Raw genomic sequence first — 6,773 nt, forward strand, 5'->3', positions numbered from 1 at the left:
AAGCTGCTATTTTCTCAATATCAGAGAACAAAGCTCTAGGGCTTGATGGCTTTAGTATGTCATTTTTCAAATGTGCATGGACTATCATTAGTGATGAGATTACTCAAGCTATTGAAGATTTTTTCAATACAGGGAAATTACTTTGGATGGTCAACTCCACTACTATATCCTTGATTCATAAGGTTCAATGCTCCAAATTCCCATCTGACTTTAGGCCTATCTCTTGTTGTAACTGCCTATACAAATTCATCTCAAAGATTAAAGCTAATAGGCTTAAATTTGTTATGGGGTACATTGTAAATGAAGCCCAAAGTGCCATTGTTAAAGGTAGACAAATTTCTAGCAATATTATGGTTGCTCATGAACTTGTTAAGAGCTATAGTCAGAAGCACATTTCTATTAGACCCTAGAGGGGGGGGGGGGGGGTGATTAGGGTCTTATGCTAATCTAATCTGATTTAAATGCCAATTAAAATTAATTAATGAGTTATCCTAGCAAGTATGAAATACCATAATATATATGAGCTAGAATAAGCAATATGAACAACAAGATATATTCTAACAAAGAGATATATGCAATGTATATGCAAGGATATAAACTAACACAAGGGTAAACAGTATGAACTAGATAGTGGATGATATAAATAATGAGCTATGGACAATGGCGACAAGAAGTATAAACATAAGATTAAGTGCTCCAAAGCAAACTCAAACACAATCAAATGATCACGGAGTTCGGACCTTCCGTCCTACGTCTCCGCTCCCCACTCCCGGGGAGAAATCCACTATCACAACCGGGTTTTCTACGCTCACCCGAATAACGTTTACACCTCACAGTATCGGTTTTCAACGCTCACCGATCAACGTCACTCCTCACAATCGGTTTTCTAGTTCACCGAAAACTTCACAACACACTCGGTTTTCTAGCTCACCGAAAACCTTACAACACTCACAATGTAACAAATATAAATTTTTTCTCTACAATAGATGAGAACTCAATTAAGCACAACTCAATGTTACAATCTCTCACAACCCTAATATACTATGTATGCAAAGACAATAAGCTCAAAGTGGGTGTGTGTAATAATGAGATATAAATAAAAAACTTAACTCAATAAGAACTAACAATAAGATTGATATGAAATACAATAGTAGAAATGCTAGGAAATAGAGTTAAGGAAACTTCTCTATAAACACAAAGAGAGGATGAAAGGATATTGAAGATGAATTCCTCAACAAATGATGCAAACTCCTCTTTGTAACAGCAAACCCCAAAAGCAAACTAAACAAACTTAAACTCTTTTAAAACTTGTTAAAACATTCTCTTGAGTTCTTACTTGAAAGAGAACAGCAATAGGGTATTTATACCCACTCAAAATCTTAGCCAAAACCCCAAGCAAATGACAAAAATAGCCCTAGAAAAATTAGCTCAGAAAATAGCCGTTGGGAACCAACGGTCATATCGGCGGTCGACCGAAAAAATTCGCGGTCGACCGCGATCCAGATCCCAAGCTGAGAAAACGAGCAGAGACTTCTTCGGTCGACCAGTGCGTTCGACCGTGGGAAGTCTCGAGCTCTCGGTCGACCACAGCGGTCGACCAACAAACTCTCTGCTGCCCACTGACAAATGAACACAGGTGCGGTCGACCGGTGCGGTCGACCGCATACTGATACATTCTAAAAACTGATTTGTTGATTTTAAAACACTGTTTAAAAATATCAAATAAATTCCAAAAAATGTAAAACTTTGGGAAATGATTGTAGACATGATAATAAACATGCTACAATGACTGGTTTCCAAAAAGAACTTCCCAAAAGAAAAATATGATCATTTTGCAAAATAGTCCAAAACACAAAAATGTAAACATATGAATTTTGACATTTGGGCTAAACCATGTTTTGAAACTTTGCACAATGATTTTGTAGACTTAATAAAATATGTATATGTTTATTGTTAAGTCCAAAAACTAAGAATATAGTATTTTCACAAATATGCATATTCTATGCAATATATTCTTAAACACAATAATAAATATGAAACATGTGATTTCATATTTATAAACATGAAAATTCAAAAACTATGTATGTATATATATAACTATATATATGCATAGAAACCAAAACTTATGTATATATATATAACTATATATATATATATATATATATATATACATCTTGCATTTTGCATTTCTTTCCCCATTTTTGATGGTGACAAAGGGGGAGAGAAATCTCCTCATTTGTTGCATATATTTAGGGGGAGCTCATAGATAGGGGGAGCATCTATCTAGAAGCTATCTTTATTTTTTTTGCTCTTATATAATGGTTGGTTGTCATCATCAAAAAGGGGGAGATTGTTAGCCCTTATGTTTTGATGATGTTTTACAACCACCATTATCGGTACTAATGGCTTATTAAGTACATATGTAGTGAATTCATATATCAAGCTTGTTAGTGCTACTAATGGAGGATTGGATGGAATATGCGCTACAACGATGATATCCAAAGGAGGAGGAGGCATAGTGATGAAGCAACGTTTTTTCAAGAACAACAAATTCCATTAGAAGATTCATCCTATTCAAGCTATATCAAGACTCAAGCATTGCATTCTATATGAGGATATTAGCTATCTTTTATTTTTCTCTCTAGTGCTAGAATGTAGGCAAAGAGTTATTGACTTCACTTGAAGCTATTGGGATATCACACACACGTTTTCATACTTATGTTTTTAAGCGTTTTTCACAAAATACTATTTTTCACAAGTATGAGGATCTATCTACAAAATTCTTTTTCCAAACAGTTTGTTTTTAGTATTAAAAACATTTTACAAAGTTTCATAATTTTCAGAGGTCAAATAAATATTTTCCAAATATTTTAGTTGAGTCAAAATCTGCTTTTCTAAAATGTATCAGAATGCGGTCGACTGCACCGGTCGACCGCACCTATGATCATTCGTCAGTGGGCAGCAGAGAGTTTGTCGGTCGACCGATGCAGTCGACCGAGAGCTCGATTTTTCCAATCGGTCGACCGCACCGTTCGACCGATGAAGTCTCTGTTTTTTTTTCTCGTTTTCGATCTGAATCGCGGTCGACCGAAAATTTCGTCGGTCGACCACCGTATTATTCAAACGGTAATTTTGGTCCTTTTTCCAGCACCGCTTAGTACAGATCTCAGCGACGTTTGTTTCCAGATTTTGGAGGATTAAGGGTATGGGTTTAAACAGCTGGTTTTCCCTTATTTAAACTCATCCTCTTCTTCTTCCTGAAGTGTCCCAGCTTTTGCAAATACCAGAGACGTTGTTTTTCCTGAGCAAAATTTTCAAAACCTGTTCTTCTGAGTTTTGTGTGTTCACTTCCCAGCTTCAGTGTGCTCTTTCTCTTTGCCATAGGGACGTTGTAAAGAGAGAGTCTTACACCATTTCTACCATCTTGTGAGTGTGATCTTGTGTAGATCAACTATGAGGGAGTGTGATCTAGTGAGATCAACTGTGTAGTGTGAGATTGTAAGGGGATCGCTGTGTAGACAAAGTTTCGGCTTCCAAACCGGGTTGTGTAGTGGATTTCTCCTCGAGAGTGGGGAGCGTGGACGTAGGTTAGCGGACCGAACCTCATTAACATATCGCGCGTCACAGGATAACGATTCCTAACCCTATCTCCTCTATTTTGATTGCATTTGCATATTGTGTTTTGCTTGTCTTAATTTTATTGCATAATTATAGCCTCTTGACCCTAATCACCCCCCCTCTAGGGTCCAACAATTGGTATCAGAGCTTGGTCTCTATATCAGTTTTTGGTTTAACAACCTTAGAGAAAAGATCTAATGGAGGCCTCTTTGAATATGCATATGTTAGAAGGACAATCCACCACTAGACCACCACTCTTCACCGGGAGTAACTTTGCTTATTAGAAGGCTAGGATGAGAATTTACCTTCGTTGTATTGATCTTGACATCCTAGAGCTCATAGAAAAAAAATATGTAGAGAAGTCCAAAGTCGGGAACAAGACCGATGGAGAAAGGCACCAAGCCAATCTCAATGCTAAGGCTATGAACGCCTTAATTTGTGGTCTTTCCCCCAATGAATACAATAGAGTTTCCACGTGTGCAACCACATACGAAATTTGGGTAAAATTATGTATCACACATGAAGGAACCCCCAAGTTAAGGAATCTAAGATTAGTGGGCTTATGCATGATTATGAGCTATTTAAAATGCTTCCTAATGAATCCATTGATGCTATGTTTTCCCGTTTTACTAATATCATCAATGAATTGCATGGTCTTGACAAGCAATTGTCCATTCAAGAAATGAACTACAAGATACTTCGTTCCTTGACTCCGGCGTGGGAGCCCAAAGCTACGGCCATCGAGGAAGCTCATGACCTTACTACTCTAGCTCTCGATAGTCTCATCGGAAAGCTCAAGGTCCATGAGAAGAAGCTCAAGGGGAAGGAGAAGGAGGAAGTGCCATCATGGAAAGTTGAGGACCCATCACCAAAATTGAAGATCATAGCTCTCAAAGGAGCTAGTAATAACTCCTCTTCGTCATCGGATAGTGAAGTTGATTTTTCTAGAGAAGTGGTTCATCTCTCTAGAAGAATCTCTAGACTCATAAAAATGAACAAGAAATTTAACCCTCGATCTAACAACAAATTTTCCTCACGTGTAGGTAAATGTTTTGAGTGCAATGAACCGGGCCACATCGCTAAGGATTGCCCCAAGCTCAAGGAGAAGTACATGAAGTACAAGAAGAAGAAGGCTATGTATGCGGGATGGGAAGAATCCGAACCAAGTGATTCGGATAGTAATAAAGAAGGAGCCAAACTTGCTCTTCATGATCCCAACATTTGTTTCATGGCCCATGAACAAGAGGTACTATCCGAGACCAAAAGTGAATCTTTCTACATGCAATGTGACATAGCTACGGCTCTAGAATAATTGAACTTTGAATTTAAGAGAATGTCAAAAGAATACTCTTCTTTCAAAAAATTGCATGCTTCTTGTGATATCAAGCTAGAACAATTAACAACCTCTCTTGCACTAAAAGATGAATTGTTAGGAGATCTCGATTTCGAGAACAAGCAATTAAGATCAAAGATTGAGAGACTAGAAATTAAGGGTGGTAGGATTAGACCCACTCATGCTTATGAAAATTACAATCATCATGGTAGAAATAGATTTCATAGATCTCATGCTCATACACACAAGAGAAATTTTGTGTGCACATATTGTATGAAACATGGACACATTTCTACTCATTGTAGGATTAAAGACAACCATGATTTTTATGGAATGATATGGGTACCCAAAGGTACCAAGACTACTAACCACCAAGGACCCAAGACTTGGGTACCTAAAGCTACTACATCTTCATCTTCATCTTTTGTAGGGAACATCATGGCAACGACGTAAGGAGATGTGGTACCTTGATAGTGGTTGTTCACATCATATGACGGGCAACAAAAAGTTATTTGCAACCCTATCAATGATTGAAGGAGGTAGCGTCTCCTTCAGCGGTGGTGAGAAAGGTAAAATCATTGGTGTTGGTTCTATTGGTAAGAAACCCTCACCCGTGTTTGCGGTGAAAGTTGCTGTTTTCATTGTTATCAAATCTATTACAACTTTAGTCATTATAATAAACTCGAATAAAATAAAAAGTTGATCTTTTTATAAGATCTCCTTACACAATGAAAATAAAACAAGTTTAAAACTTTGTCAAACAAACGCAGGGAGATCGTTTATCGATCTTCTGCTTGCGTGGGTGTCTTTGCCTGTGGCGGGGTTTATCCGTGGACCACCATCGATCAGATCTGATTACCGAAAAATTGCGAAGAGCTTCGTTGATTCGCGAAGGAATCAAGAAACCGTAGCGCTTATTTCGGCAACGGCGAGATAATTGCTCTTCTTAAGATTATCGCAACGGGATAATCTTAAGGAACGAACCCGGGGAACTGCAGATCTTAAGAATCTCTCTCTCTTGCGTTGAAGAACTCGATCCGATCTCTTCTCCTCCTCTCTGAAATCCGTGCACCTTCAATCTTCAATCTGGCAGGGCTTCGCCTAATCTCTAAAATTCTAGCCCCAGAAAAATGAGGGCCTGAGGCTTGTATTTATAGGCTTCAAGGAGATCCAGGCGGTTAAAACCGTAAAACAACCAAATCTGACTTTTTTAGGGCTGGAGACACCCCTTGCGGTGTCTCAGACTTGGGGAGGGTGTTCTTGGTAGGGCTGCGATGACACCCAGTGTGCCGGATGTCTCGGCTTGGGCCGAGACACCTAGGGTGTCTCGCGTCAAGTCGAGACACCCTTGGTGTTCTCGCTTGAGCGAGAGACCCTTGGTGTTCTTGCGGGCCTAGGGCTGAGATACCCTAGGGTGTCTCGACCTTGGCCGAGACACCTTGGGGTGTCTCGTTTGTGCCGAGACACCTCGGGGTGTCTCAACTCAGGCTGAGACGTTCCGTTTTGCATATTTGTCTATTTCTGCCGTAACTTCTTCATCCGAACTCGGATTTGAGCGATTCAAAGTGCGTTGGAAAGCCGACGAGGAGTTATATAAGCTCCAATGATTAGATCATCTGTGGAATAAATGAGACACGAAGAGTATTTCGCCTTTTGTAAGCGACGCGGGGCTCGCGATCAATTCGTATCCTCGTTATTCTGAAACTCTGTTGCTTCACGTAGTTCATCAATTCACTTCAAGCGTTCATCGACGTTAATCGAACTTCTGTGACTTGGATAGTGATGTTCCTCACCTCCTCTTAGCATTGAGCTGCTCACGGAG

Source organism: Asparagus officinalis, chromosome 6, assembly GCF_001876935.1.
Source record: "Asparagus officinalis chromosome 6, Aspof.V1, whole genome shotgun sequence".
NCBI classification, from domain to species: Eukaryota; Viridiplantae; Streptophyta; class Magnoliopsida; order Asparagales; family Asparagaceae; genus Asparagus; species Asparagus officinalis.